Source organism: Hippopotamus amphibius, chromosome 16 (assembly GCF_030028045.1).
Source record: "Hippopotamus amphibius kiboko isolate mHipAmp2 chromosome 16, mHipAmp2.hap2, whole genome shotgun sequence".
NCBI lineage: Eukaryota > Metazoa > Chordata > Mammalia > Artiodactyla > Hippopotamidae > Hippopotamus > Hippopotamus amphibius.
This window is the reverse complement of record NC_080201.1, coordinates 61,368,510-61,385,022: the sequence shown is the minus strand read 5'-3', so window position 1 is coordinate 61,385,022 and position 16,513 is coordinate 61,368,510. Positions and strand designations below refer to the sequence as shown.

At 42.1% G+C, this 16,513-nt stretch overlaps 1 pseudogene; it reads right to left on the bottom strand.

The window, feature by feature from the left end:
* The window catches only part of LOC130838161 (zinc finger protein 160-like), a 50,798-nt pseudogene extending 38,693 nt beyond the window's left edge, over nt 1-12,105 (bottom strand).
* Nucleotides 12,106-16,513: the final 4,408 nt, after the last annotated feature.

Here is a 16,513-nt window from a genome sequence, read left to right as displayed (position 1 = left end):
ATTTTCCCAGCATGACACCAAAGCATATACCAATGATCAATAAACATACTGTGGTCTCCTAAATGAGGAGACAAAATATACTATACTGCACATATATTATGTATACTATGGTACATAAATAAATGCTAAAGAACACACAATGTACTGTAACCATACATAATCCAAAACAGATTTATCTAATGAATAATTTAAATAACTAGCAGTATAGAATTACAAAATAAGGCATATAGAAAATGAAGAATTTGATAACACAATATTTCTCCCACAGGAGTGAGAGTTCTGAGCACCACATGAGACCTCCCCCAGCCCAGGGGTCTGACATCAGGAAGAGGAGAACTTGGACAACGTTGTCAGGGGATAAATTCCTACACCATTTCCTGAGGCTTACAGGGGTTGGTCATTAGTATATGGAAACAACATAGCCCTTAAGAAAGGCTTTTCAGACAGTTCTCAAAGCTGGGGAAAAAAATGGGAAAGACTCAGCAGTCAGACTCTCATGATACTTTCTATCTTATATCCCACAACATGCTGACCACTCTATTGAGTAATTTCAAGTGGTGACTTAGTATGTAGCAGGAAAATATTACAACATATGAGGAAAAGCATTCTCCATCAAAAACTGTGTTGCCACAAGAGGGCAGACAGCAGTATCAAGCAGTATCAGCAGTAATTTCGTCTTCTGGAACTGAAAACCACAGCCACAGAAAAATAGAGAAAATGAAAAAGCAGAGGACTTTGTACCAGATGAAGGGACAGGATAAAAACCCAGAAAAACAACTAAATGAAGAGGAGATAGGCACCCTTCCAGAAAAAGAATTCAGAATAATGATAGTGAAGATGATCCAGGACTTTGAAAAAAGACTGGATGCAAAGATCGAAAAGTTTACCAAAGACCTAGAAGAAGTAAAGAGCAAACAAACAGAGATATGCAACACAATAACTGAAATGAAAAATACACTAGAAGGAACCAATAGCAGATTAACTGAGGCAGAAGGGCGAATAAGTGACCTGGAAGTCAGAATGGTGATCATTACTGATGCAGAAAAGAATAAGGAAAAAAGAACGCAAAGAACTGAAGACAGCCTAAGAGACCTCTGGGACAAAGTTAAACGCACCAACATTCGCATTATAGGGGTCCCAGAAGGAGAAGAGAGAGAGAAAGGACCCGAGAAAACACTGGAGGAGATTATAGTTGAAAACTTCCCTAACATGGGAAAGGAAATAGCTACCCAAGTCCAGGAAGCACAGAGAGACCCAGGCAGGATAAACCCAAGGAGAAACACGCCAAGACATATAGTAGTCAAATTGACAGAAATTAAAGACAGAGAAATGTTATTAAAAGCAACAAGGGAAATACGACAAATAACATACAAGGGAACTTCCATAAGGTTAACAGCTGATTTCTCAGCAAAAACTCTGCAAGCCAGAAGGGCATGGCATGATATATTTCAAGTGATGAAAGGGAAGACCCTACAACCAAGAATACTTTACCCAGCAAGGATCTCATTCAGATTCAATGGAGATACCAAATTGTACACTCTAAATATATGCTGTTTATTGTCTGTTAACTGTATCTCAATAAAAGTTCTTAAACAAACAAACAAACAAAAAAACCAAAAAACTGTGTTGCCCAGTAAACCCACTCCACAGAGTGTCCATCCGTAGCTGTCTGCTGCAGGCGTATTATCACAGCAAAGAAACTGGATCACATTTCAGACTCTGTACTGTAGAGCACAGGGAACTCCACCTAATGCACTGCGGTATCCTAAATGGCAGGGAAGTCCACAAGGGAAGGGATATATGTATATGTATGGCTGATTCATTTTGCTGTGCAGTAGAAGCTAACATAACACTGTAAAGCAACCAAACTCCAGAAAGAATTAATTAATGAAAGATTCACATATTCTGCCCACGAGGGACTGGGAAATAAAAGAGGATCTCTTCGTCCACTGTCATCATAGTTTTACTATGTAAAAATTACACAACATCCAATCTATGTCCCTGTTTCACACACTCTTGAAGTGTGTGGCAAAATTAGAACAGAAGAAATGGCTGTGAAATCTGCACAAGAATACAGGGTTTGAGATAGCTCCATGCAGGTTCTAATAAGAACACAAGTAGGGATGGAACTGAGAAAGGCCCAGGGACTGGAGTCCAGAGGCATCAACTATTATTTAAATGGACAGAGAACTGAGTATCCTGTGGAATCAAGTCCAGAAAGAGAAATGAAGGGGGGCAAAAGACCCCTTTAAAACAACGCTCTTCACAACTTCCCTGGTGGTACAGTGGTTAAGAATCTGCCTGCCAATGCAGGGGACACAGGTTCGAGGCCTGCTCCAGGAAGATGCCACAAGCCAAGGAGCAACTAAGGCCATGTGCCACAACTACTGAGCCTGGGCTCTAGAGCTTGTGAGCCACAACTACTGAGCCCACATGCCACAACTAATGGAGCCCATGCTCCGCAACAAGAGAAGCCACCACAATGAGAAGCCCGTGCACCGCAATGAAGAGTAGCCCCCATTTGCAGCAACTAGCAGAAACCTGTGGGCAGCAACAAAGACCCAATGCAGCCAAAAATTAATTAATTAATTAATTAATTAATTCTAAGAAAAAATAAAGGGACTTCCCTGGTGGTGCACTGGTTAAGAATACACCTGCCAATGCAGGGGACATGGGTTCGATCCCTGGTCTGGGAAGATCCCACACGCCGCGGAGCAACTAAGCCCGTGCGCCACAACTACTGAGCCTGCACACTACAGAAGCCACCAAAATGAGGAGCCTGCACACTGCAATGAAGAGTAGCCCCCACTCGCAGCAACTAGAGAAAGCCCATGTGCAGCAACGAAGATCCAATGCAGCCAAGAAAATAAAAAATAAAATTTAAATAAATAAATAAAATATACTTGAAAAAAATTTTTTTAATTTAAAAAAAAAATAAAACAACCCTTTTATGCGCCTCAAAGTCAAGTAAAAACTAGTTCACAGAGGTCAGATGGCAGAGTATAGATCATGATAAAGACTTTGTCTTTGTCTCTGTAGGAGCTGCAGCCCCCACCACAGGGTGAAAGAATACATTTTACATGTTGAAGGACAGAATGATAACCCAGGAATAAGAAAAATGACTTCTCAGAGTTTACAATAAATAAACTTCTGTTTTCTGAAAGAACCCTCCCACTTGGGTAGAGTTACCCAAAGACAACTTATGCTGCTGCTTCCTCTCTGCCCTCCTGAGATCTGATCTGTGCTCACTCTTTTGATACATTCCCACCCCCTTAGTTTCTTGCTATTTTTAACATCACTCTTCACAGGCTAGGGCTCTTCCTCTTGTTCCAAAGTGCAAGCAATATACAGATCAGAAATAGAAATTTCTGCTTCTCAGAAAACAGAAATGTGAAGAGCTGTGGCTTTTCCAGAATCCCAGCTCTTTGTTCAGTTGAGGAGTTAGGACATTACAGGTGGGTCTGGAAAAATATTTCACAGATCGATCCACCACTTGCCTCCTTCTGAATGCAGAGGGAACAGTGTAATATTCAGATAATTAGCTCTCTTCCAAGAAGTAGTGAAGCAAAAGCATAGGGGTAGAAAAAAGAGAATTTGTTATTTGAAAAGTTTGCCCTGAGCCTTATAAACACTTAAGCTCTGGAACAACGCCTGATGTATCATGAAATGGATAGATCATTTGCAGAAAAGTGAAGCTTAAACTCATGATGCCACATGATGAAGCTTTTCCTGTCCGAGTCAACAGGGATTTCAGATCAGTCAAGCAAAACAGGGGCTCCCCAGGGGTACAGAAGGGAAATGCAATGATACCCAAGGGCAGATCCCAAGTTCTGGAGTGAAGTTATCCTCACCCAGGGAGATCAGGTTGCTGTAGGTCTCCAACATCACATCCACGTAAAAGGCCCTCTGAGCAGGGTCCAGGCATTCCCACTCCTCCCGAGAGAATTCTACAGCAACATCCTTGAATGTCAACGGTGCCTGAAATGAAAACACATCTCAGGAAGGGCCATGAAGACAGTTCCTATTTTCACACAAAATGAGAAGAGGAAAGAGGGGTAAGGAACAATTCAGTTGAAGTATGTATTCTGACAGATTCATGTAAAGTTATTTGGAGCAAATTATGTGTCTATAATTTTTTTTTTCCTGGCTACACTGGGTCTTCGTTGCTGCATGCGAGCATGTGGGCTTTCTCTAGTTGCAGCGAGCAGAGTTGTGGATTGTGGGCTTAGTTGCTCCACAGCATGTGGGATCTCCCCCGACCAGGGATCAAACCTGTGTCTTCTGCACTGGCAGGCGGATTCTTAACCAGTGCGCCAAGAGGGAAGTCCCCATAATTTTAACTTCTTATGCATTTATCATAGAAATTATGGTATCCTCCATTCAAGGTAGGTTTTTCATTTTTCTGGACAACACATGAAAAACTCAGAAATAAAATTCAGTAACAGGTTGTCTATGCAGAAGGGTTACATAGTATGTTTTACACACTGTGTGATATTCAAAATCTAGATGAGCTACAGTATCAGTGGTGTCTTCAGAGATGACAAAGTCCATAGTGGTTATGATAAGGATAAGAAGAGCAATGACTAGAAGTGTTGGAACAATTCCTATATGCTAAATATCATTCTAAATAAATTCTTTACATGTATGAAATTGTTATAAACATAATAGCTCATTAGAGACCTGTTCCCATCTTACAGAGGATAGTTCTGTGTAAAACACACTTGGAGACACTTAGGTCATAAAACGAAAAGAATGACACAGCAAATATCATCACTCAGGGGGCTGGTGTCTGGAACTGGAGCTAAAGAATCAAACAGTTGAGTAACAGAAAGAGCATTAAAAGCACACTGACAGCGGATTCCCCGAGAATATTTGAAAAAAGTTCAAGGAGAACGACACGGAAGGGCATAAAAGGTCATCATATACGTGGGCTCACACACAGATGCACATAAAATGTTAGTAATCTTATTGCTATTTAAACCATTAACACGATACTGTAGAAAAAATTCGAGGCCAAGGAATATATTTAAGATATATTTCAAATGCAAAAAGATACGTTTGAAATAATGATGTCTTTATTAAAACCACAGACTTGCACTTCCATGCATTCATGCACACGTGTGAAGACACAATTAATTGAAAAGATAGTTCACTGGCAGTCCAGTGGTTAGGACTCAGTGATTTCACAGCCATGGCCCTGGCTTCAATCCCTGGTGCGGGAACTAAGATCACATAAGCTACTTGGCTTGGCCAAAAAAAAAAAAAAAAAAAAAAAAAAAAAGGATAGGAGTTGTCTATTGACATATTTTTGGATAATATTTTCCGTTATCATTTTCACCCACGTTTATTCAAGCATTTTCAAACAATGAGAAAAGTATTACCTGCACTTATTTTGTCAACATTATTCTATAGTACTCTAGTAAAAGTAAAATGGTACAAACATAAAGAGAAAAATACAAAACTTTAACTCCTATCTCTATACAACACCTACCTTCAAAAATATAAACACAATTTTATCCACTAAAATTAAAATAGGTGGGTATTAACAAATGCAAAGCAGAGTTTGTATATTCCACTAATAAAACACTGACTCAAAATTAGAAGTTATTACTGTTATACATTAATTGAACATATTAAGAAAAAGACCACAATAATAAAGTTACAAACTTCCTAGAGAATTAAAAATCATGATAAAAAGGAATATGGAAAAAATATATTGTTATTAAGCAAGAATATTTCACCAAATGTCATGAGCATAAGAAAACAATGGATGCATTCCCTCTGAAGTTACAGTGGAGTGGAGGGGCTGGCCAGGGCTCCTGCCTTTCACCACTGTACAGGGTGCCTGAGCAGGTACCACTAGAGGAAAAACAGAGGGCAAGAGCGAGAGACACAGAGAGGGTCCGTCAGAGAGTTGGAACTGTTAATATTCACAAATCTACAGACACAGAAAGGCTAAACGTGAAAGGATGGGGAAAAAAGTCCATCCTAAAGAAAGCTGGGGTGACTACATAATGTCAGAGAAAATAAAGACAAAAGCTGATACAAGAGACAAAGGACAATACAATGTTAAAAGAAGATATAACAATTATAAATATACATACATCTAACATTAGCTCTCCCCCTAAAAATGAAGGAAACATTAAAAAAGAGAGAAATAGCAGAAAAATAATTGTATGAGACTTTAATACCCCAGTTTTTTGGATGGGTGGAGCCAAAAAGAACATCAATAAGGAAACAGAGGACTTGAACAACATTATAGACTGACTGGACCTAACAGATATGTACAAATCACTCCACCCAACAACACAAAACACACACTTCTCAAGAACAAATAAAACATTCTCCATGAGACCACATGTTAGGCCATAAAAAAAATCTTAACAACTTTAAGAAGACTGAGAGCATAAAGAATTTTCTCAAACCACAAAGCAATGAAATTAGAAATATACAGCAGAAGGAAAAAAGAAAAATCCCAAAAATGTGGAAAAAAACCAACATATTCATAAATAACCAATGGGTCAAAGAAGAAATCACAAAGGAATTTTTAAAATATCTGGGTGGGGGCTTCCCTGGTGACGCAGTGGTTGAGAATCTGCCTGCCAATGCAGGGGACAAGAGTTCGATCCCTGGGAAAGGACGATCCCACATGCCGTGGAGCAACTAAGCCCATGTGCCACAACTACTGAACCCCAAGCCGCAACTACTGAAGCCCGTGCACTTAGAGCCTATGATCCACAACAACAGAAGCTACCCCAATGAGAAACCCATGCACCACAATGAAGAGTAACCCCTGCTCACCTCAACTAGAGAAAGCCCGTGTGCAGCAATGAAGACCCAACACAGCCAAAACTAAATAAATAAATAATAAAATAATTCTTTTAAATAAATAAATAAATAAATAAAATAAAGTAAATTAAAATAAAATAAAATACCTGGATGAATATGAAAACATACAAAAATTTCTAAAATGTGAAAGCTGTACTAACAGGGAAGTCAAATCAGAAATCTATTTTTATTTCTCAAGTAAGTAAAGAATCAGAATAAACTAAAATCAAATTTAGCAAAAGGAAAGAGGTAAATAAAACGATTAGACCAGGAACAGGGAGGGTGAGGGGGAGTCGAGGGAGGAAGGGAATACAGGGATATGTGTATAAATACAGATGATTGAACTTGGTGTACCTCAAAAAAATAAAAATAAAATAAAATAAAAAAGATTAGACCAGACATAAATGTAATATAATGAAGGAGAACAATATAAAAGTCAAAAAACCGGGCTTCCTAGGTGGCACAGTGGTTGGGAGTCCGCCTGCCAATGCAGGGGACACGGGTTCGATCCCTGCTCTAGGAAGATTCCACATGCCACGGAGTGACTAAGCCCGTGTGCCACCAAAAAAAAAAAAAAAAATCTGAAGGAAAAAAATAAATAAATAATTAAAAACAAAAAAACAAAAAAAAAAGTCAAAAAACCAAGAGTTGGTGTTTTGAAAAAATTAAATTTACAAAACCTTGTCTAGAGCACGGGAAAAAAAAGAAGATTCAGATAACTAAAAACAGATATGAAAGAGGAGAGATTTCAATTTAAATTCATTGAGACATACAACCTACTAAGCTCTAATTTTTAACTAATGAAAAAATTGAAAAGAATTATAACTAGAGAGGTTCAAGCAGTAATCAGAAATCTCAAACAAGGAAAAAGCCAAGACCAGATCACTTCACTGCATAATTCTAGCAAACATTTACAGAAGAATTACCTCTACTCCGGATAAAAAGCTTCTGAAGAGCTGTAGAGGGAACAGTGGCAAACTCATTCTACAGAGTCTGCATGATTCTATACCAAGCCCAGAGAAAGTCACATGAACCAAAGAAAAATACATACCAATATTCCCGATGAATCCTGAAGCAAAAATCCTCAACAAAATAGTACCAAAGCAAATTCAAGGAAACATGAAAATGATTTTACATCATGACTAAGTGGATTTTATTCTTATAAGGCAAAGATGATAACATAAAAAATCAACTAATGTGGAAAACCACATTAACAGAATAAAGGAAGAAAATACATGATCACTTCAACTGATGTGGAAAAAATGAATTTCACAAAATTCAACTACCTTTCAAGATATAAAAACTCCAGGAATTCCCTGGCAGTCCAGTGGTTAGGACTCGGCGCTTTCACTACTGTGGCCCAGGTTCAACGCCTGGTCAGGGAACTAAGATCCGAACGCAGGCCAAAAAAAAAAAAGAAAGAAAAAGAAAAAAAGATAGAAACACTCAACTAGCTAGAAAGCTTTCTTTCTCAGATCAGGAAGAAGGTAAGGATACACACTCTCTGCACTACTGTCCAACAAAATACAGAAAGACTCCACCAGAGAAATGAGACAAGAAAAAGAAATCAAAGTTATCCAAGTTGAAAAAAGTAAAATTATATTTTTTTGTAGATGACAACTTTTATATGTAAATAACAGTAAGGATTCCACACGAAAACTGCTACATCAAAAACAAATCTGGTGGGGGGAGGGAACAAATCTAGGAAAGTTGCAGGATACAAAAGTCCATGTGCAAAAATCAGGAGCATTTCTATACTCAATGAACAATGTCAAAAGAAAATTAGAAAACAATCCTATTTCTATAGCATTAAAGGGATACAATACTTAGTAATAAATTCACCAAGGAGGTGAAAGACGTGTACACTGAAAACTATTAAACATTGCTAAAAGACATACAAGGAGAAACAAATAAAAAGGCATCCTATACCCATGGATTGAAAGACTATTCTTAAAACGACTCTATTACCCAAAGTAGATTCAATCTAATTCCTATCAAATGTCAATTTTTGCAGAAATAGAAGTAATTACGCTAAAATTCACAGGGAATCTCCAGGGACCCCAAATCGCCAAAATATTCTTGACATAGAAAAAAAATGGCTTTGTATGATTAAAAAAAAAAAAGGATGACCCCCTTCATAGGTTTCAAAACATATCATGAAATAATCAAGATGGTGTGGTACTGGCATAAACACAGATACGTAAAGCAATGCAACAGAACAGAACGCTCAGAATTAATTTTGCATGTGTGTAAAACCCATTTTCAAGGGGTGCCGAGACCACACAATAGAAAAAGGATAGTCTCAGTAACAAATGGCACTGGGAAGCTGGGTATCTACCAGCAAAGTAGAAAAGCTGGAACCTTACATGCATCAAAGTGAGAAAGTTCTGAGTGTCAAAGGAGGCAATCAACACAGTGAAAAGCTAATCTCCAAGGAATGGAGATGATGAAAATGGTTTAAGAATCTTCATGTGTCAGAGATTTAGGCTGATTTCATAGTTTAAAATCAATGATAGAATGAAACACCCTCCATCACTGAGGTATCTCTGAACTTTTCATTCCATTCTCAAGCAATACGATTTTTAAATCAGTGACAACCATTTAGCTTCTAATGCAGTATAAAAAGTTGGAACATGCCATATTTAGTCTGTTTTCTAAAATTTACTGGGCATAAGTACATATTATTACCTGACTTGCAGGGGACACAGGTTCAATCCCTGCCCCAGTAAGATCCCATATGCCATGGAGCAACTAAGCCCGTGCGCCACAACTACTGAGCCTGCTCTCTAGAGCCTGTGACCCACAACTATGGAAGCTCACACGCCTAGAGCCCTTGCTCTGCAACAAGAGAAGCCACTGCAATGAGAAACCAGTGCACCGCAATGAAGAGTAGCCCCCGATCGCCACAACTAGAGAAAGCCAAGTGCAATACCAAAGACCCAATGCAGCCAAAAATAAATAAATAAATAAATAATAAAATAAATCTTAAAAAAAAAAAAAGAACAGTCCCTGCTGCCCAGTAGCACTAACACCAGGTCTCCAATCCATGAGTGTGAAGCCCTGCCCAGGAAGATGCCCAGCGGAGCCTCTTCACAAGTTCCAGGTCACTGGGTCATGGGGAAATGGGATCTGACAGGCCCTGAGGGAGGCCCCAGGTGACTGTGAATGTATAGGTGTCAGGCAGGATACTTCAGAGGCAGACTAGATTAGTGAGTCCGAAGAAGGGCATCTCCGGAAGGACAGATAGAAGAATCAACAGAGAATATGACTTTACCTGAGAAAGAGCCATTCCTGACTCCTTTTATTTCCCCGTCCAGGCTTCTTCCTCAGGCTGAGTCTTTAGAAGTCAGTCTTGAAAGTTGAAAACATGCTGTTTAATGCTTAGAATCAATATACCCACTTCCTATGCCACAACCACACACACACAGGGAAGACCTCACCAAGTGGAATAGACAGTCCTCTGCTGCCCACTGTCACAGGAGGGACTCAGGACAGTAAACTCCTACACAAACAAGTAAGTTCCTACACTTTTTTTCTTTCAGTGCATGATAGATCTTTGAAGAACAAATAGTGTAGGTTATCCTTTTTTTATTGAATTTTTTTTCCAGATTATTTTCCATTATAGGTTATTATAAGATACTGAATATAGTTCTCGGTGCTATACGTTAGGTCCTTGTTGTTTAGTGATTTTGTATGTAGTAGTGCGTATCTGTAAATCCCAAACTCCTAATTTATCCCTCCCCCTCCTTCCACCTCTGGGAACTATAAGTTTGTTTTCAATGTCTGTGAGTCTAGTTCAGCGTTGTCAATAAGTTCATTTGTACCATTTTTTTAGATTCCCCATATAAGTGATATCATATGTGTCTATCTGATTTACTTCACTTAGTATGATAATCTCTAGGTCTCTACCTACACTACTATGTGTTTCCATTTCATTCCGTTTATGTCTCCCTGTTTCCTTCTGTCTGTCTTTTTGTTCCCCTCTGCTCTCCTGCTGTTTCTGCACTCCTATCTTGTCACTCCTGTCTTGCCCCACTCTGCAACTTGTTCCTCCTCTCGATGCTCTTTCTCCCTAACCTTTCTATCTAATTACCCTACATTTCTACATATTTCTGCCTCTTTCATCCCCCATCTCTGCTCCCTCTCTGTCCTCAGATTACACCCCTTCTCTCCCTGTTACACTTCCTTCCTCCCTACTCTCTGGCACCCAAGTGGCAATGCTTCCTTCCTGCTCTCTCTCTCCCTTTACTCTTGTAGTCAATATTTTTCCTCTCCTTCTCTCCCATCACCATGATGCTCTGAAGGCCATGGTATCACCTTTAATCCTCTCCCAAATCTTATGGGTGAAATGCCTCACCTTTGTTACAACCCTCCAACCACAGATCCAGAGGCCCTCTCCCTTCGTTGCTCTCCAATCCCTGGAGATCTGGCTTTTTAAATTTACTTCTCTATTTTATTCACCTGCTACCTTCCAGGCTTAACCACTTTCACTTTACAGTCTATTTACAAGTCCCACTGTGTTCCCACTGGTTCTCCCTCATTCTTTATCCTCCTCAATTTTTCTCTCAGTCACTCTCTGTGTCTGCTTCTCCCGATCGCCCTCGCCCCTGTATTTACGAGCATGGCGACTGAATAAGATGCCCGCGTACTTGAAAAGACCGTTTGTAACTCAGGACATGTCTGTCACATGGCTGGCCCAGGTGACCTCCCCCTGCGCGGGGTCAGAGGAAGGGCTGACCAGGAAGGGGAGGTTGGAGGAGCAGAAGGACCGGCCTGAGGAGGACAGGAGAACGGAGGCGCTGGGAGGGAGGGGGGGGGTCTCAGGAGAGGGGCGGGCTCCCTAGGATCCCAGGACCAGGGAGAGGACGCGGCCTGCCTGGGAACCGGGCGGCCAGCACTGACCTCCAGGGATGGAGGGAGAGGCTGGGGGCGCGAATTCTCCTCGCGGAAGAGGACTTTATAGGGAGGGCGGAGGTATTAAAGGGTTTTAAGCAGGAAAATGCAGCGAAAGGCGGTGTCTACGTGGAGAGAAGGCAGAGAAGCCAAGGGCTTCAGTACTGGTCTCAGAAATTTAAACTCCAAAGGGAAACGGTTGACGATATGTAACAGTGACGTCTAGATTTATATGGCGACGAGGGGCGGGAGTGGGAATTTAAACACCGCAGTGACGCCCAGACCCTGAGGATGGAGTGAAGGGACCGCGAGGCACAGATTTAAACCAGAAAAGAGAAACTTACGCTCTGCAGTGTGACCTTCGTTCCAAGCATTCCGTTTCCGGGTCCGAAGAGAAGTGCGCATGCGCAAGGTGAAGGGGCGGGGCGTGGGCGGGGCGTGGGCGGGGCGGTAGGGCCCTTGGGGTGAGGTGGTCTGGGCAGGGACCCCCCGGGAGGGCGGGAAGGGGGCGGGCCCGGAAGGTGCTTCCCGGTGCTAGACGGGCTTATCTTAAGTTGCAGTCTGTAACACTTTTAAGCTAAAGATTACATTTGTGGGGGCCCGTTACGTCGGAAACTAAGATGTTGCCTCTAAACAAGTTGAAAACGACTTAAATAAAAGCTATTTTTCCCAGCATGTTGCTCTGGTGTCCTGGTAATGAGGCCAGAGATAGTCAGGTTTCTGGAAATGTGGGTCTCCCAGACTGGTTGACACGTGGGAGTGGTTGGATCCAGGAACACTTTGTGCAATTAGAATTAATTTCAGAACTGAACTTGTCTCTGTATTACACACCAGAATGAGAAACATAAAACTCTCCCTGGGTTGAATGGGCTGTTTCAAACTGACACCCCGCAGAACAGCTCCTCCGTTTCTATTCCCCTTTCCCTCCAGAGGCCAAATTCAACAATCTGTTCAGTTCCAGAGACTCAGGGACAAGACATAGGGTCTGAGACTGGAGGACTAAGGCGATTGATAATTTAGGACACTAACCATTGCTTTAATATATGTGCTGCCGAAGCAAGCACAACCATTGCTTTAAAAAGAGCAAAATGTTTTTTAAAATTGTTGTAAATTGGAACTTCCCTGGTGGTCCAGTGGCTAAGACTCTGCACCGGTTGGATGCCTGGTCGGGAAACTAAGATTCCGCATGCCGCTCAGGGGCGGCCTCAAGAAAAAAATAAATAAATAAGATAAAAAATGTTATAAATTGTATTGTTCTTTCTTTTTGCTAACGTGTTTTAATTATTTGCCGTGTTAGCCTGTTTTCATTTTTTTACTTTTTGGCCGCAGCAGGAGGCATGTGGGTTCTTAGTTCCGCACCGCCTACAGTGGGAGCGCGGAATCTTAACCACTGGACTACCAGGGAAGTCCCATTTGCCGGCTTGTTTTTTTTGTTTCTGTTTTTGTATTTATGTGGCTGCGCCGGGTCTTAGTTGTGGCATGTGGAATCTAGTTCCCTGACCAGGGATGGAACCCAGGCTCCCTGCATTGGGAGCTCAGGGTGTTAACCACTTGATCACCAGGGAAGTCCCCCATGTGCCGTTTTAAAACCAACTCTTTACACAGTGACATATAAGAATTATATAAACGACTCAATATACTTACATACATCACTATATAAGTTTAAGGTGTACAGCAAAATAGTCTGACTTCCCTATATGGTGAAATGATTACCAGAATATATTTAATCAGCATCTGTCATTTCATATAGATAAAATAAGATGAGAAAGGGAAATAAAAGAAACAGATTTTTTTCTTTTGATGAGAATTGACGTATATATATATTTGGATTCTTCTACACATATGATCATATATTTCTCCTTCGTAATAACGATTCTTTGGCTTTGAGCCAAAATAATTGCCTTATTTTGTAAAATACTTATCCTATTCCTCACTTGTGCTGAATTACCTTAAACTATCTTTGAGAAAAACTTGTTTACATTAATATATTTAAGTCAATAATAACTAAATACGAAACAATTTCAAATTCACTACACGTTCATTGTGAGAGTAATTAGAAATTTACCTTTTATTTTTAAACTGTAATGTAGTTTAGCTCTTTGTGTTCTGTTGCTAAAAGTTCTGTCAAGTGTGGATAAGAGTCTGTAAAATATATAATATTCAGAAGACACTGGGACTTATTTTCATCTAAGGAATAATTAACTTTGCCATATTTCTAAGGGCATTTACTGGGGAGGTATATTCTCTTTAATATGAACCCTAGAGAAGGTAAAACTAGATTATCAACTATGCAATAATTTCATTTCTGCCCTCAATATTTCTATGGCAACATCTGTAATTATACATTTACTACAATATATTTTGCCACATCCCTACAGGTGGAATATTTCATCCATAGAGAAATAGCAATCAATTATGATGTTTACACAGGGATATTAGCATATTTAAAATATTTTCAGACAAAATTATCAGAATGTCCTGGTGTAAGACAATATGCAAACAACATCACAGTTTTAAAAGATGCAGTGACTGGAAGAAATTTGGGGATGTATCTTAGATAGATTATTATGCAACGTTTGAAACTGTGTTGGCGTCTGGCAGCTCCAGGGATACCCCTGGGATGGCACTGGCCTCAATCTACTCTCTGGATCACTCAAGCAATAACTTCTCATCCATCTCCACCATCACGCCCACCCCCCCGTGGGCTCCCCACAGGGCCTTGCAGGGACATCGCAGGGGCCCAGAGCAGGAGCCCCCGGTGCCTTATGGCCCAGATTTGATGGGGGTCTCCACGGCCTGCAGAGCAAGATGTGGCACCACCTGGAAGAGGTCATCCACGCCCTCCGCAGCCTAGCCTTGGGCACAGCGGAGCACGTGGGCGCTGGGTCTGGTCACGGGGCGCTGGCCTCGGGGTTTGCTGGCCCTGTCGTGCCGCTGGGCCGGGGCGGCACACCAGCCTGGTGGGAGGCGGCCACTCGGAGGAGGCCCTCCCAGGCAGCGGAGGCCTGTGCACGAGCACGTGGCCTCCCCGACCTCTCCCTGCCGCCTGAGTCCTAAGGCGATCTCGGGTGTGGTGCCTGGGGAGGCGGTATCAAACAGCAGGAGCAGGCGGACGAGGAGAACACGGCACCTGCAAGGAGGAGAAGGACCTGAGGGACCCGCGCGCCTGGACCCAGCCGGGAGGAGGAAGACCTTCTCCTCTCAAAGTGGAAGGATGAGCGGCAGAAGCAGCGCCAGGCGGCCAATGACGAGCAGTAAAGGCTGCCGGTCCCAACATCAGTGAGGCCTTTAAGGAGCTGGGGTGCATGTGCCGGCTACACCTCAACAGTGAGAAGCCCCAGACCAAACCCATCCTGCACCAGGCCTTGTGTGTCATCCCGAACCTGGAGCAGTAATGATAGGGATAGAATAGGATAGTTTTATAGGTAGTTGTAGAAATCCAAGGAGGGGATGATAGACAGAGGGGGAAACCTAGGAAACTTTGGGAGACCACTGTAAGTTAATGATCACTCAGGAAAGCTATCTGAACATTGTGGAATGAAGCAGGCTTACTTAACCATAAAGCCATCAATAAAATCAGGAGATATGCCCCAGGTCAGTAGGTGAAAGAGAAATGTTACCACCCTTCTACTGATTTGAATAAGTGCTACGACAGTCCTAGTTTGACCTCATAGGGTCAGACACTCTCCTGCCCAACATGAAGGAGGAGCTAGTGATGTAAGCCTGAAATCTACATGAAGAAGGCGGTCTTTTCCCCTCCCCTACTTTCCTTTAAAAAAAAAAAAATTATTTATTTATTTATTTGTTTATTGGCTGCAATGGGTCTTCACAGCTGCACACAGCCTTTCTCTAAGTTGTGGCAAGCGGGGGCTGGCTACTCTTCTTGTGGTGCACAGGTTCCTCATTGCCGTGGCTTCTCTGGTTGTGGAGCACGGGCTTTAGGTGCATGGGCTTCAGTAGTTGCAGCACTCGGGCTCAATAGTTGTGGTTCACGGGCTCTAGAGCACAGACTCAATAGTTGTGGCACACGGGCTTAGTTGCTCTGTGGCATGTGGGATCTTCCTGGAGCAGGGATCAAACCCGTGTCCCCTGCATTGGCAGGTGGATTCTTAACCACTGCGCTACCAGGGAAGTCCCCCCTTTCCTTTGATCATGAAATTGTAGTCCACTTAATCCTTGGGGCCGAGCCTCCTCCCTTGCCCACTTGCATCTCTCACAAGCATCCTATGTTAATAAATCTACTTCTTGCCTGTTGCTTTGCCTCTTGCTGAATTCCTTCTGCGCTGAGACACAAAGAGCCTGAGCCTCAGTAAGTCCGGACACCAGGCGAGTGATTCTAACTAAAAGACCATGGGTTCGAGTCCCAATCCAAGGTGCATGGCTTCAGCAGGTGCCAGAACGTAATCTGGACCCCAAAGTGGCCTACTTAAACCTCGGAGAAGAGGAGAAGGTGTGTGGACGGAGACCCCCAAATGGTGCTGTCAGGCCACTCACCCTGGCCTGAGCGAGACCCCCAACTCCACCGGGCACGTGTGACAGGAACGCCACCCACACTACTGACCCCACCTCAGTTTAACCTGGGTTGGTCACACCAGAAGCTGGGTTCCCACTCCATGCCTTGAGCCAGCACTGCCCTGGGGGCTCCAGAGGCAACCACACCGCTAGGTCTCTGGCCTGATGGATCCTGAAACTGCATCTTGGCCCTGCTGCCCAGGCCTGGGCCAAAAGGAACATTTTTTGTTTGCTTCTTTTTGGTAACGAAACTGTAAAGAACAAATGCAGGAAATATATA